The sequence below is a fragment of the Podarcis pityusensis genome (genome assembly GCF_964106645.2).
Source record: "Podarcis pityusensis genome assembly, chromosome: 8".
In the NCBI taxonomy this organism is placed as follows: Eukaryota; Metazoa; Chordata; class Lepidosauria; order Squamata; family Lacertidae; genus Podarcis; species Podarcis pityusensis.
Window position 1 is genome coordinate 755981 of NC_138033.1, and position 14633 is coordinate 770613.

The 14633-nt window shown below is 50.3% G+C and overlaps 1 protein-coding gene across 2 annotated transcripts in view; it reads left to right on the plus strand.

Annotated features, from left to right (window-relative positions):
* Window positions 1–14633, plus strand: part of LOC308484110 (uncharacterized protein) — a 49666-nt gene that overhangs the window by 24403 nt on the left and 10630 nt on the right. The window contains exons 5-7 of one of the 2 annotated variants that reach the window (XR_013989891.1): window positions 10481–10607; window positions 11414–13998; window positions 14062–14454. The exons of the other annotated variant lie outside the window; for it this stretch is intronic. The gene's annotated coding sequence lies outside the window, so the exon portion shown is untranslated. Of the gene's footprint in view, window positions 1–10480; window positions 10608–11413; window positions 13999–14061; window positions 14455–14633 lie in introns of those variants that run through there. 2 annotated transcript variants of the gene reach the window in all.

Consider the following 14633-nt stretch of genomic DNA (forward strand, 5'->3'; position numbering starts at 1 on the left):
GCTGTTAAATTTTTCTCTAAGACCTTTGTTTTTAACTTATTCAGTTTAAATCCTGCAACCTGACCAAATTCTTGAATCAGTTCCAAAACTCTTTTAGTACTAGATTTGGGCTCCTGTAATGTCAATACTAAGTCATCTGCAAATGCTCTCAGTTTGTACTGTTTAGCTCCGACTTGTATACCTTTAACCAATTGGTCCCTTCTAATCATATTCAGCAGGACCTCCAGGACCGATATAAAAAGCAATGGGGAGATTGGGCAACCTTGTCGTGTCCCTTTTTCTATCTTGAATTCCTCCATCTGTTGCTTTGCCGGTGAGTCTGGGGGAGGACCGCTCCCCCCTGAAGCCCTTTTCCATCTTGGGCCTGGGGGCGGGCCCCATACTCCACCTCAGCATATAAGGCTCCAAGGAGGCCTCGGGACATCGCTGCTGCCGCTCTGCCGTGAGTTTGTGGGGAGGACCGCTCCCCCCTGAAGCCCTTTTTCCACCTTGGGCCTGGGGGCGGGCCCCATACTCCACCACAGCATATAAGGCTCCAAGGAGGCCCGGGACATTGCTGCTGTTGCTTTGCCGGTGAGTCTTGGGGAGGACCGCTCCCCCTTGAAGCCCTTTTTCCATCTTGGGCCGGGGGGCGGGCCCCATACTCCACCACAGCATATAAGGCTCCAAGGAGGCCCGGGACATTGCTGCTGTTGCTTTGCCGGTGAGTCTTGGGGAGGACCGCTCCCCCTTGAAGCCCTTTTTCCATCGTGGGCCGGGGGGCGGGCCCCATACTCCACCTCAGCATATAAGGCTCCAAGGAGGCCTCGGGACATTGCTGCTGCCGCTCTGCCGTGAGTTTGTGGGGAGGACCGCTCCCCCCTGAAGCCCTTTCTCCACCTTGGGCCTGGGGGCGGGCCCCATACTCCACCACAGCATATAAGGCTCCAAGGAGGCCTCGGGACATCGCTGCTGCCGCTCTGCCGTGAGTCTTGGGGAGGACCGCTCCCCCCTGAAGCCCTTTTTCCACCTTGGGCCTGGGGGCGGGCCCCATACTCCACCACAGCATATAAGGCTCCACGGAGGCCTCGGGACATCGCTGCTGCCGCTCTGCCTATGAGTCTTGGGGAGGACCGCTCCCCCTTGAAGCCCATTTTCCACCTTGGGCCTGGGGGCGGGCCCCATACTCGCCTCCGCAGCTTATGGGGCTCCAGGGAGGCCTCGGGTGTGTGGGGTGGGGTGGGTGTTTAGTTGGGTGTGGGAATTTGTTTAATTTAATTATGTTGTGTTTGTAACTTTGTTTTTTGTTTTTATAGTTTTATTGTTCTGTTAGTTTGTTTTTTGTATAGGCTTTAATTTGATTTTAAGGGGAGGGCTCAGGGCTGCCTGGGAGTGGGTCCCAGCAAACAAAATGGCTGGGGCAGGTTCCACAGGGGGGGATGCACTCGGACAACCGATCTCAGTGATCACGGGTAGGAGGAGGAGTTACGCTAAGACCAGACCATGTCATTACCGAGGAAGCAGGCTTAGTCGTTGTTTGAGGACTATCCCTGCCTCCAGGTCTGGTCCTGACCGGAAGGATACTGGAATCAACAAGGGAAACCCACATGACCTGAAAGTGTTGCTGTGCAATGCCAGGTCAATGATGAATAAAACCTCTGCCATCCACGACCTGATTGTGGATGGAGGATTTGACCTGGCATGTGTGACAGAGACCTGGTTGGATGAAGCAGATGGGCCCGTCCTTGCCGCTGCTTGTCCACCAGGTTTCTCTTACGCACAGCAACCCAGGCCTTGTGGGCGGGGAGGGGGGGTTGCAGTGATTTTTAGGAAGTCATTAGTTTGCACCGGGCGTCCTATTGGAAAGACCCAGTTCTCTGAGTGCATGTTCTGGAAGTTGGGCAATAGGGGCAGTACAGGATTCCTATTGGTGTACCGACCTCCCCGCTGCACCAAGGATTCCCTGCCCGAGCTGCTTCAGGTCGTGGCGGATGTCCTCCTGGAGACACCTAGTTTGGTTGTCCTAGGGGACTTTAACATCCATGCCGACACGACCTTACAAGGGGCCGCTCGGGACTTCGTGGAAAGCATGGCCTCCATGGGGCTGTCCCTGAATAAGTCTGGCCCAACTCATAGCCACGGGCATGCCTTAGACCTGGTGTTCACCTCTATGGATGTTGGTGATCTGACATTAAGTAAAAGCGAAACCAAAGAAGTGCCATGGTCAGATCACTTCCTGGTGCAACTGGACTTCTCCGTGACCCTTCCCCTCTGCAGGGAGGCGGGACCGATTCAGATGGTCCGCCCCCGCCACTTAATGGATCCAAATGGTTTCCAGAGAGTGGTAGGGGATGTTTTATCCCATGTTGATGGCCTTTCAGCTGATTCCCTGGTGGCCCGCTGGAATGTGGAGTTAACCAGGGCTATTGACTGTTTGGCTCCAAAGCGCCCTCTCCGATTGCATGGAGTCCGGACAGCCCCGTGGTTTTCCACGGATCTGAGGGCAATGAAACAATCGCTGAGACGGCTAGAGCGCCGGTGGCGGATAACCCATTTTGAATCTGACCGGACACGGGTTAGAGCTCAATGTCGAGCCTACCAAGTGGCGATAGCGACGGCGAAGAAGACTTTCTTCACCGCCTCTATTGCATCTGCGGAAAACAGCAGCAGGAGACTCTTTCAGGTGGTTCGCAATTTAGCGGAACCACCTGCTCCATCAGGGCCCAGTAGCGGCCACATGATCTCCTGCAATGACTTTGCAAAGTTTTTTGCAGATAAAGTCGCTCAGATTCGAGAAGAGGTAGACTCCACCGTGGGAGCAGGGCCGGGGCGGGAGAGTGCTAGAGTCCTGTCTAGTCAAGTTGTGTGGGATCAATTCCAATCTGTTACCCCCGAGGATGTGGACAGGCTGCTTGGACGAGTGAAACCAACCACTTGCCGCCTCGATCCTTGCCCATCCTGGCTTATAAAAGCTAGCCGGGAAGGACTGGGCGATGGGCTTCGTGGGGTGGTGAATGCTTCCCTCCGTGAGGGAGCCTTCCCAGACCCGCTGAAAGAGGCGGTTATTAAACCGCTTCTTAAAAAACCATCTTTAGATGCGGCCACGATAGCCAACTATCGCCCAGTCTCAAATCTTCCATTCTTGGGCAAGGTGATTGAGCGAGTGGTTGCTGAACAACTCCAGGCACGCCTGGAAGAAGCGGACCATTTGGATCCCTTCCAGTCGGGATTCAGGCCTCATCATGGGACTGAAACTGCCTTGGTCGCACTGGTTGATGATCTCCGGCGGGCTAGGGACAAAGGTGAGAGCTGTTTCCTAGTTCTGCTGGATCTCTCAGCGGCGTTTGATACCATCGACCATAACATCCTTCTGGACCGTCTTGAGGGGTTGGGAGCTGGGGGCACTGTTATACAGTGGTTCCGCTCCTTCCTCCTGGGCCGTGTTCAGAAAGTGGTGGTGGGGGATGAGTGTTCAGACCCCTGGGCCCTCACTTGTGGGGTGCCTCAGGGTTCTGTCCTCTCCCCCATGCTTTTCAACATCTACATGAAGCCGCTGGGAGAGATCATCAGGGGATTTGGGCTGGGTGTTCATCAGTATGCAGATGATACCCAGCTCTACCTCTCTTTCAAATCAGAACCAGTGAAGGCAGTGAAGGCCCTGTGTGAGTGCCTGGAGGCGGTTGGAGGTTGGATGGCGGCTAACAGATTGAGGTTGAATCCTGACAAGACAGAAGTACTGTTTTTGGGGGACAGGAGGCGGGCAGGTGTGGAGGATTCCCTGGTCCTGAATGGGGTAACTGTGCCCCTGAAGGACAAGGTGCGCAGCCTGGGAGTCATTTTGGACTCACAGCTGTCCATGGAGGCACAGGTCAAATCTGTGTCCAGGGCAGCTGTTTACCAGCTCCATCTGGTACGCAGGCTGAGACCCTATCTGCCTGCGGACTGCCTCGCCAGAGTGGTGCATGCTCTGGTTATCTCCCGCTTGGATTACTGCAATGCGCTCTACGTGGGGCTACCTTTGAAGGTGACCCGGAAACTACAACTAATCCAGAACGCGGCAGCTAGACTGGTGACTGGGAGCGGCCGCAGAGACCACATAACACCGGTCTTGAAAGACCTACATTGGCTCCCAGTACGTTTCCGAGCACAATTCAAAGTGTTGGTGCTGACCTTTAAAGCCCTAAACGGCCTTGGTCCAGTATATCTGAAGGAGCGTCTCCTCCCCCATCGTTCTACCCGGACACTGAGGTCCAGCACTGAGGGCCTTCTGGCGGTTCCCTCACTGCGAGAAGCCAAGTTACAGGGAACCAGGCAGAGGGCCTTCTCGGTAGTGGCGCCTTCCCTGTGGAACACCCTCCCACCAGATGTCAAAGAGAACAACAACTACCAGGCTTTTAGAAGACACCTGAAGGCAGCCCTGTTTCGGGAAGCTTTTAATGTTTGATGTATTATGGTATTTTAATATTCTTTTGGAAGCCGCCCAGAGTGGCCGGGGAAGCCCAGCCAGATGGGCGGGGTATAAATAATAAATTATTATTATTATTATTATTATAATTAATTTAGCCTTTTGTTCTGAATAAATTGCACTTATACCATTTCCAAAGCCTTGACCTACACCCATCCCCTGTAGGTTCTTCTTCATAAAACTCCAAGAAATGTTGTCAAAAGCTTTCTCCGCGTCCACAAATATCAAAACTGCCTTGGTATTAATATTCACTTGTAATTTTTCTAAAATATTAATTATATTTCTCATATTATCAGACAAGGGTCTACCCGGGAGAAAGCCTGCTTGATCTTTATGAATCTCTTCCACTAGCACTTTTTTTAGTCTTTTAGCCAAAATATCTGCAAAGATTTTATAATCCACATTGAGCAGTGATATGGGGCGGTAGTTCTTAAGTTGCGTCCCTGTTTTCGGTGTAAGTGTGATATACGTCTGCGCTGCTTTTACTCTGCTAGACCGCGTACTCACAAGAGAGCAGCTGGGAGTCCCAGAACACCAGGACTCCTTCCCGGGAACGCTGCGTAGCTGTTCCAGTGCTGGAGGAGGCCGTGGGGCCTGCAAGAGTGTTCCCTTACGTTCCCCCACCAGCCCCACAGGCAAGCTGGATACTTTTGTATCATATATATATCTGAAACCCATTCCATTGCTAGGGGGTAGGGGGTGGGATCCAGTGCTCAGGCCCCTGGGGATGAGGGGTTGAAATAAAGGAGGAGAAGGACCGCCGGAGGACGGCCTTGCAGAGACACTCCTGGCCCCTTGCAGGACAACAAAGCAGCTTTGCCTTTGATAATTTAGTGTATGATTATGCAACTGTTATAATTTAGATATTATATTTTATGTGAGGGAATCATTGGGAATTTTGGTTATCATGTATATATGTTAAGTTTCAATAAAGATATTTGAAAATTAAACAAACAAACAAACAAAGCAGCCTTGTCGGGTGAGAGAGACCTCAGACGACCCCTCCAGGCCTTTCACCCCGCAAGCTGTTCGTAGAGCCGGGGACTAAGAGGCCATCCAAACACCCCCAAATCCCATTCACCCACGCAGGACGCGGAGCCTGCGTGCCCCCCCCCCTAGAAACCCCCCTCCCCGTTCTGCAGCGAAGAGGCTTGTAAACCCTTCAATGGAGTCCCGAAACCCCTCAATGAAACACCAGGATTTCTCAAAGAACCATCGCTGACCAATGGGCAACGTCCAAGGTGAGAGGCAGCCAATCCGAAGTCAGGAAGCAGCAGCCCCGTGTCTGGAGCGCGCGATCCGCCAGGAGAGCTCGGCTCTTTTGCGCGACGCTTTGAGCGCAAGAAACCGAGAGCAGAAAGCGGAGAAGAAGCGCGCTGCAAAATGTGGCAACAGCGGATACAATGCATCCTCCTGTTTCCTTGTTTCTTGCAAGACAGAAACAGAGGGCGATCCAGGGCCCCCCCTCCTTCCCTCCCTCAAGCAAAAGGTCCTTTGCCCTTAGGGGGGAATCCAGCTTCGCCCCAGGAGGCAGCCCATACCCCAGGCAGTAATCCGGATCCTTCCAGAGGAGAAGTGCAGGAAAGCCTCGCGACTGGGGGGAGGTGTAAATCCCGTTCTTGCTCTTTGGGGAAGCAGCTCCTTCCAAGGCGGTGGGAGCTGGAATGACTGGCGGGGGGGGGCACTTTCTCCTTTCTGCATGACAACCACTCCTCTTTTGTGACCATGGCGTGACGTTTTGGTGATGGTGGGAGGGATGCAAATACGACCCCCCTGGAGGCTGCGATGCCCGGGGCTCCTGCTTTGCAGAGGGAGAGAGAGGGGGGAGCTGGGTGCGCCCGGCTCGCCCAGGGTTCAAAGGAACTGGGCTGGATTCCGAGAGAGGACTGGGAATAAAGGGGGCCACGTCCCCCAGAGCCAAAGACCCTTCCTCCCCATCCCTTCCTGCAAGGGGGGGGGGCTGTTGTCTCCCTGCTCCGCAAGTGCTGCCTCGGGGGCGCCTTCGGGGATCCGGTGAGTCTCCTTTCTCTTCCCCCTTTGGGCGTCCTGGGTCTCCCGCCCCCTTTGGATTCATTTCGGTCTCCGCAAAGAAGGCGCCTCGACGCGTCTGCCAAGTACGAGGCTCCTCCCGGGCTCCTGAATAGAGAGGATGTGCGTTTGAAGTGCTCCGCCTTGCAAGGGTTAAAAGGAAGTGAGCTGCATTCCTAGAGAGGACAGGACATAAGGGGGGAGGACGAGGTCCTCCCGAGGAAATCCCCCCCCCCCATTTCCTCTCTTCCAGGGGGAGGTTTTCGTCTCCTCTGCAAGAGCTGCGTCGGTGGCACCTTTGGGATCTTGTAAGTCTCCTCTCTCTTCCCCATAGGGCGCAGGGGGGAGAAGGGGCCAAGTCCCAGGGCTGCCGGGGAGGGGCGGGGGGGGAGTTTATATTCTTCTTCTTGGGCGATCCTTGGTAGCCGAGTACAATGAGTCCGTAAGTGACTGTGGAGGCCAATTCTGGACCCACACGTCCTTCCACAGTGGGGACATTGGTTTCCGGACGGGAGCTGATCATGGTGTGGATATGCCAAGTGTACCTTCCTCTTGGCACGTTTCTCCCTTGTGTCCTGAGTTCGAGTGTCTTTCAAAGCCCACGATACCTTTGGTCAAGGCTGTTCTCCAACTGGGGCGCTCGCAGGCCAGTGTTTCCCAATTGTCGGTGTTTACACTACATTTTTAAAGATTTGCCTTGAGAGCGTCATTAAACCTCTTTTGTTGACCACCAGCATTACGCTTTCCATTTTTAAGTTTGGAATAGAGTAGTTGCTTTGGAAGACAATCATCAGGCATCCAAACAACATGACCAGTCCAACGAAGCTGATGTTGAAGAATCATTGCTTCAACACTGGTGATCTTTGCTTCTTCTAGTACACTGGTATTAGTTCTCCTGTCTTCCCAAGTGATGTGTAAAATATTTTGGAGACCCTGTTGATGGAATCTTTTGAGGAGTTGGAGATGGCCTTTATAAGTGGTCCATGTTTCACAAGCGTACAGTAAGGTTGGTAGTGCAATAGCTTTGTAAACAAGCATTTTGGCTTCCCTGCGAATGTCCCGGTCCTCAAACACTCTGCACTTCTGCTGCAACTGGACCGTGCCACTCCTGGGTGTGTTGCATTTGTGACCATTATGCTCATTTGCCTTGGCTAGCAGTAAAGCTCTGCTGGGTGAAATATATAATTGCCTCTGATCTATTTTTTGGGAATCCTGCAATGTGTTTGACTTTTTACTCTGCTAACTATATGTGAGAGTTCTGCTCTGGATCAATATCCAGTAGAATTTAAATGACATACCCGTATTTTTCGCTCTATAACACGCACCAGACCATAACACGCACATAGTTTTTAGAGGAGGAAAACAAGAAAAAAAATATTCTAAACGAAACAGTGGATGTATGATTTTTGTGGTTCATGCTGTGGCCACAGACATGTGATCTGACGGTGAGTTTGGGGTAGCCCAATGCAAAAATCCTGAGGATCCATTTGGATCCACGCTTTGTAACCACGTTTTTGCACCACTGCGGCCCCAGGCAACAGTGGGTGCGTGATTTTTTTGGTGCAAGCTGTAGCCATGGACATGCTATGTGATCTGATGGTGAATTTGGGGTGACCCAGTGCAAAAATCCTGAGGATCCATGTGGATCCGTGCTTTGTAACCAGGCTCTCTGTCCCTCTCTTCTCCCCACTCAGTGGCTCTTCTCCCGCTTTGCTGTTTCAAAGCGAGCAAAGCGAGCCACAGAGGAGGGAAGGAAGGGGAACCATGGATCCTCTGCTCACGACTGCAGCAGATCCCCCCCCGCCATCCGTAGGTATTCGCTCCATAACACGCACAGACATTTCCCCTTACTTTCTAGGAGGAAAAAAGTGAGTGTTATGGTGCAAAAAATACGGTAAATGGATATTCAATGAGGAGGGGCAGACCCATGGATTGGAGAAAAACGTGGGATGAATATGCCACAAATAAAAAGGGGAGCCCAGCCATTAGGGGCCAGTTTCGGAGCCGTCTTCCAGGGCAGTTCCACCCAGAGGACCTTGCAACCACCCCATGGGATCCAGAGCAGGAAGCCCCATGGCCACATCCTCTCTGTGCAAAGGGACGGTGGCTGGAGCTTCCAGTGGGCACTGCCAGTCCCCGAGGCCATCTGAGGGACCAGGTGGATGCCAAAGAACCTCCAAGCAAGTGGGGCTGGGGGGGGGGTTAAGCTATGTAACACCTTCACCACCATCATCATCATCATCCCATTTTCACCCTCCGTTCCCAAGGCAGATTACAACATTAAAACACAATACTGAAAAGAACTTAAAGCCACGTACAATCACAGAATGAAGGGCAGTCCTACTTTTCTTGCTTTCGAGAGCTGTCCTTTGTCAGGTCAGGATCTGGCCCTCAGAACAAAGGAAAAAGGGACAGGCACTGGAAAGAAATGTGCCCTGGCATTTGGGGGGGGGAGGGACCCCGACTCTTGCCTTGAGTCCAAATTACACTTGGTACAAATGACTCACTTGTCAATTCTGACTTCATTCTTTCTCTTTTAAAAAAAGAAACTCTGAGTCTGGGCTGAGATTCCTGCAAATACTTCTCCATGCTTGCCCAGGGAACCCTTTTCTCTTCCTTACTGTGTATCAATTTTATATCAGAAAAATGTATTTGCTTTTTAGAATTTGCCAAAACCTCTCATTAGGACAGGCAGAACTTGGCAGAAGACGTAGGGACTCCTTCCAATCTCCTGGAGGTGTCCAGAGAACAGAGATGGATGAGCAAGACTCAGCTGGCCATGAAGCAGGAAGAGGCCTTGGAACCCACCATGGGAGCAGTGGGGGATTCTGGGAAAACTCTGTGAAGAAGGAACTGGGTGAGGAGGACACCCTCTGCTCAGAGGTGCAGAGCCAGCAGCTCAGGCAGTTCTGCTACCAGGAGGCCAAAGGACCCCGAGAGGTTTGCAGCCGACTCAAACCAGAGCAGGTAGGAGGAAGGGGCCATGTGGGGAGAGAGGATGTCATGGAATGGTGGACACAGAGGAATGGTGGGAGGAACCGCCAAGGAAGGAGGGTTGAAGGCTCAAATAGGCTTCTAAGCAGTTCACACCCCATACCAAAGAGTGGCCAGGATTCACCCCATCAGTCCCACAGTGGGGCTTTTCCCCTCTCATTCCCCTGCACACCTTGGAGATGTCTATAGGGCTTCAGGAGGGTCCTCCCCACCCGGCAAGAACAGCACAGAGGGACAGAAGAAAGGGGGTCCTTCCATGTGGAAAACGGGAATATTTGTGCACAGGATTTGAAGAATGATTTGAAGAACACTGTTAATAGTTTCATTCTCCCGTCGCTGGATGTGTGAGTGTTAGATCACATGTCCTATATTTACATTCCATGCTTGGAAGCGTGAGAACGGAAGACAGTTCCTATCACTTCCGTTCCCTTTGTTCTGTCTCTTGTTGTGCTTGCATTTTTGAATGTATGTCTTGTTTGAAGTCCGGAGGAGTGGGTGCTGCTCTCAGCTCAGGACAGGTGATATTGGACACCCGCACTCAGGGGGAGACACACCAACAAACACCAGGTTCTTAATACCCCTCGTTAAAATACAGTGGTGCCTTTGGCTACGTTGCCATCAGGTTATGTAACCTTCCGGTTATGAACGCGGAAAACCAGAAGTACCAGACCGGGTTACTTCCGGGTTTCTCGAGTTGCGCATGCGCAGAAGTGGTTTTTCGCTGCTCGCACATGCACAGAAGCGATAGACCGCCCCGCACACATGCGCAGTGCAGGCACTTCGGGTTGCAGTAGTTTCTGGTTGCAAATGGCCTCCGGAACGAATCCCGTTCGCAACCAGAGGCACCACTGTACACAATGAATAATTCATTAGCACAACAAAATATGCATCCATAAAATGCGCAGAAAAAGATTCCCATTGAAACAGGACATCAATTAAGAGGTAGAAGACAACAAAGTGTAACAGTTCACCTTTATTTGGTCTAAGAGGACAACCTTTTCCTTTTTCTTTTAGGGTCCAGTGTGCTTTGAAGATGTAGCTGTCCATTTCACAGACGAGGAGTGGGCGTTGCTGGATCCTGACCAGAGAGCTCTCCATAAGGAAGTCATGGAGGAGAATCGTGGGATCTTGGACTCTTTAGGTAAGGCCTCCTCTTGGATCATCCTATCTGCTTTGTAATTCAAGACATCTCTCTATGGGAGGAACCTCTGATATTTAGATGGGGCTCAACAGCGCCACCTGCAGCACCTGGGATGCTAACACTCCCACAGCAAACCTTGGATGGAGGACTGTTGACTGCTTTCCCTGTGAATATTCTTCCTCCGGTCCTGCCTTTTCAAAGCATGAAACCCAGCCAGGTGGTTGCCAGAGTGGTGCATGCTCTGGTTATCTCCTGCATGGAGTACTGCTATGCGCTCTCCGTGGGGCAACCTTTGAAGGTGACCCAGAAACTGCAATTAATCCAGAATGCGGCAGCCAGACTGGTGACTGGGGGTGGCCGCTGAGAACACATAACACCAGTCCTGAAAGACCTACATTGTCTCCCAGTACGTTTCTGAGCACAACTCAAAGTGTTGGTGCTGACCTTTAAAGCCCTAAATGACCTCGGCCCAGTATAACTGAAGGAGCGTCTCCACCCCCATCGTTCTGCCCGGATACTGAAGTCCAGTGCCAAGGGCCTGCTGGTGGTTCCTTCACTGTGATAAGCCCACCCTGTGGAACGCCCTCCCATCAAATGTCAAGGAGATAAACAACTATGTGACATTTAGAAGACATCTGAAGGCAGCTCTGTTTAGGGAAATTTTCTAATGTCTCACATTTTAATGTATTTTTAATCTTCGTTGGAAGCCACCCAGAGTGGCTGGGGTATAAATATTAAATTATTATTATTATTATTATTATTATTATTATTATTATTCCTGAGGCTCTGATCTGTTTGCCACTTAGTTGCAGGTGGTGATGAATTGGTGATGAAGAACGAGGGAGACCACAAAGAGATCCACACAGTGGGGGAACTGTCTCAGGATTCAGACTGTGGAGAGAGCTTCAGACAGAGCTCCCATTCCACTTCCCATCAAAGAAATCCGCTTGAGACGAAACCCCATCAGTGCTTGGAATGTGGAAAGAGTTTCAGACACCGAGGCCAGCTTACTGTTCATCAACTTATTCATACAGGAGAGAAACCCTATAAATGTTTGGAATGTGGAAAGAGCTTCATTAGGAGCAGCAATCTCACTTCCCATCAAAGAATTCATACAGGAGAGAAACCCTATCAGTGCTTGGAATGTGGAAAGAGCTTCAGTCACAGCCACCAACTAAGTGTCCATCAAAATATTCATACAGGGGAGAAACCCTATAAATGTTTGGAATGTGATAAGACATTCACTCAGAGCTCCCATCTCACAACTCATCAAAGAATTCATACAGGGGAGAAACCCTACCAGTGCTTGGAATGTGGAAAGAGGTTCCGTCAGAGATACAAGCTTACTGTCCATCAGAGAATTCATACAAGGGAAAAACCTTATCAGTGCCAAGATTGTGGGCAGAGCTTCAGAAAAAAGGACAGTTTCACTTCCCACCAAAGAATTCATACAGGGGAGAAACCCTACCAGTGCCAGGAGTGTGGAAAGAGCTTCAGAACAAAGGAGACTTTCACTGTCCATCAGAGAAGTCATACAGGGGAGAAACCTTATCAGTGCTGGGAGTGTGGAAAGAGCTTCGTTCAAAAAGGTCATCTTATGTCCCATCAAATAATTCATACAACAGAGAAACCCTATCAGTGCCAAGAATGTGACAAGAGCTTCAGTCGAAGAGAGAGTTTCACTTCCCATCAAAGAATTCATACAGGGGAGAAACCATATCAGTGCTTGGAATGTGGAAAGAGATTTATTCTCAGAAGGCAGCTTACTGACCATCAGAGAATTCATACAGGGGAGAAACCCTATAAATGTTTGGAATGTGGAAAGAGCTTCATTAAGAGCAGCAATCTCACTTCCCATAGAATAATTCATACAGGAGAGAAACCTTATCAGTGCTTGGAATGTGGAAAGAGCTTCAGTCGAAAGGACAGTTTCACTTCCCATCAAAGAGTTCATACAGGGGAGAAACCTTATCAGTGCTTGGAGTGTGGAAAGAGCTTCAGTCACAGCTACCAGCTAAGTGTCCATCAAATAATTCATACAGGGGAGAAGCCATATCAGTGCTTGGAATGTGGAAAGAGATTCACCCGGAGCACCAGTCTCACAACCCATCACAGAATTCATACAGGGGAGAAAGACTATCAGTGCTTGGAATGTGGAAAGAGATTTATTCTCAAAAGGCAGCTTACTGACCATCAGAGAATTCATAAAGGGGAGAAACCCTATAAATGTTTGGAATGTGGAAGGAGCTTCAATACGAGCAGCAAACTCACTTCCCATCAAAGAATTCATACAAGGGAGTAACCTTATCAGTGCTTTTAGTGTGGAAAGAGCTTTACTCAAAAATGCCGTCTTATGGCCCATCAAAGAGTTAATCCATGAGAAAAACCCTATCAGTTACAAGAGTGTGGAAAGAGCTTCAGAAAAATGGATAGTGTCATGTCCCATCAGAGAATTCATACAGGGGAGAAACCCTAACAGTGGCAAGCATGTGGAGAGCTTCAGCCACAGAGCCCGTCTTGTTTGCCATCAAAGAACTCGCAGTGGGGCAAACTACAGTAGTGGCTGTATACAGATTTAATTGGAGGAGACTTTAGTTCATATGAGAGGGACGCGGGTGGCACTGTGGGTAAAACCTCAGTGCCTAGGGCTTGCCGATCGCATGGTCAGTGGTTTGAATCCCCGCGGCGGGGTGAGCTCCCGTCTTTCGGTCCAAGCTCCTGCCCACCTAGCAGTTCGAAAGCACTCTTAAATGAAAGTAGATAAATAGATACCGCTTTCTAGCGGGAAGGTAAACGGCGTTTCCGTGTGCTGCGCGGGTGCCAGCTCGCCAGAGCAGCTTCGTCACACTGGCCACGTGACCCAGAAGTGTCTCTGGACAGCGCTGGCCCCCGGCCTCTTAAGTGAGATGGGCGCACAACCCTAGAGTCGGACACGACTGGCCCATACGGGCAGGGGTACCTTTACCTTTACCTTTTACCTTAGTTCATATGAGGTAATGATTGCAGCTGGGTTCTTTGCCACATCTGGTGCCCCATAGTAATTCCTACTACGTACCCAGAGCTGTGACTTGCAAGTCCTTCGCCAAGGTGTTGAATTCCTTCTTCATATCATGCCTGGGGAGAGGGATAAGAGAGATTGGGTGACACTGATGAGGTTGCTGTCCATGCTGATCTTTCCTAGGAAAATGTGATAGTTGATTGAATATTAGATATTATAGATTTTGATCAAAGTGTCCTAGTATTAATTGCATCCAGCCTTTTAGATAGAATGCATTAGGCTTGACTTTTGTATGCCTGCATTTTGTAAACCTCATTCCACCCTCCTGTAAAGTTGTCATGTGTAAGTTTCCTATCACTTCCATCCTTATCAGACCCTAGAAGGGCAGATGATGTTTTGGGAAAGAGGTCTGTGTTGAGCTAGCATCCGTGTGAGAACTCACATCTCTCCTCAAAGGTCTTTGACATGTTTTGGGAACAGGAAAGTAAGATAGGGGATAGGAAAATCAACAGTCCCATGGAAGTCCTGGTTGCCGTGGGCATGGTGTCAAAGTGAGACATATGAGACCCAAATGACCTGGCCACTCTGGGACACCCCAAGGTAATTTCAGAGGAGTCGATATCCACATTGAGCCACGCATCCCATGACCTGTGACGTTTCTTGATGCAAGTGGAAGAGTGCTGTGGCATATTATGAGTCTTTGTGTGCTGTGTATATAAGCTTTCTTCTAATATGCCTCCTGGCAGCCTTTTCAAACCAGCCCTTCTGCTGAAGAATTGGATAGCAAGGCTGTCCTATTGCAATAGTTTGAATAAACTGGGTCCCTGCAGGACTCTGAGTTTGGTCTCATTCCCTTGGTCCTGTGTTTATATTTCAGGTGTTCCTTCACCTGGGTAACAAACTCCTGGCGTAGAAGTAATTTTTTACCACCCAAGCAATTCAGATACTTTATTTATTATTTCTATAGCTATTAAATTTGGGCAGTGCCTGTGAGGAGAACCTGAGCTTACAGGGTTAAACAGCTCAGA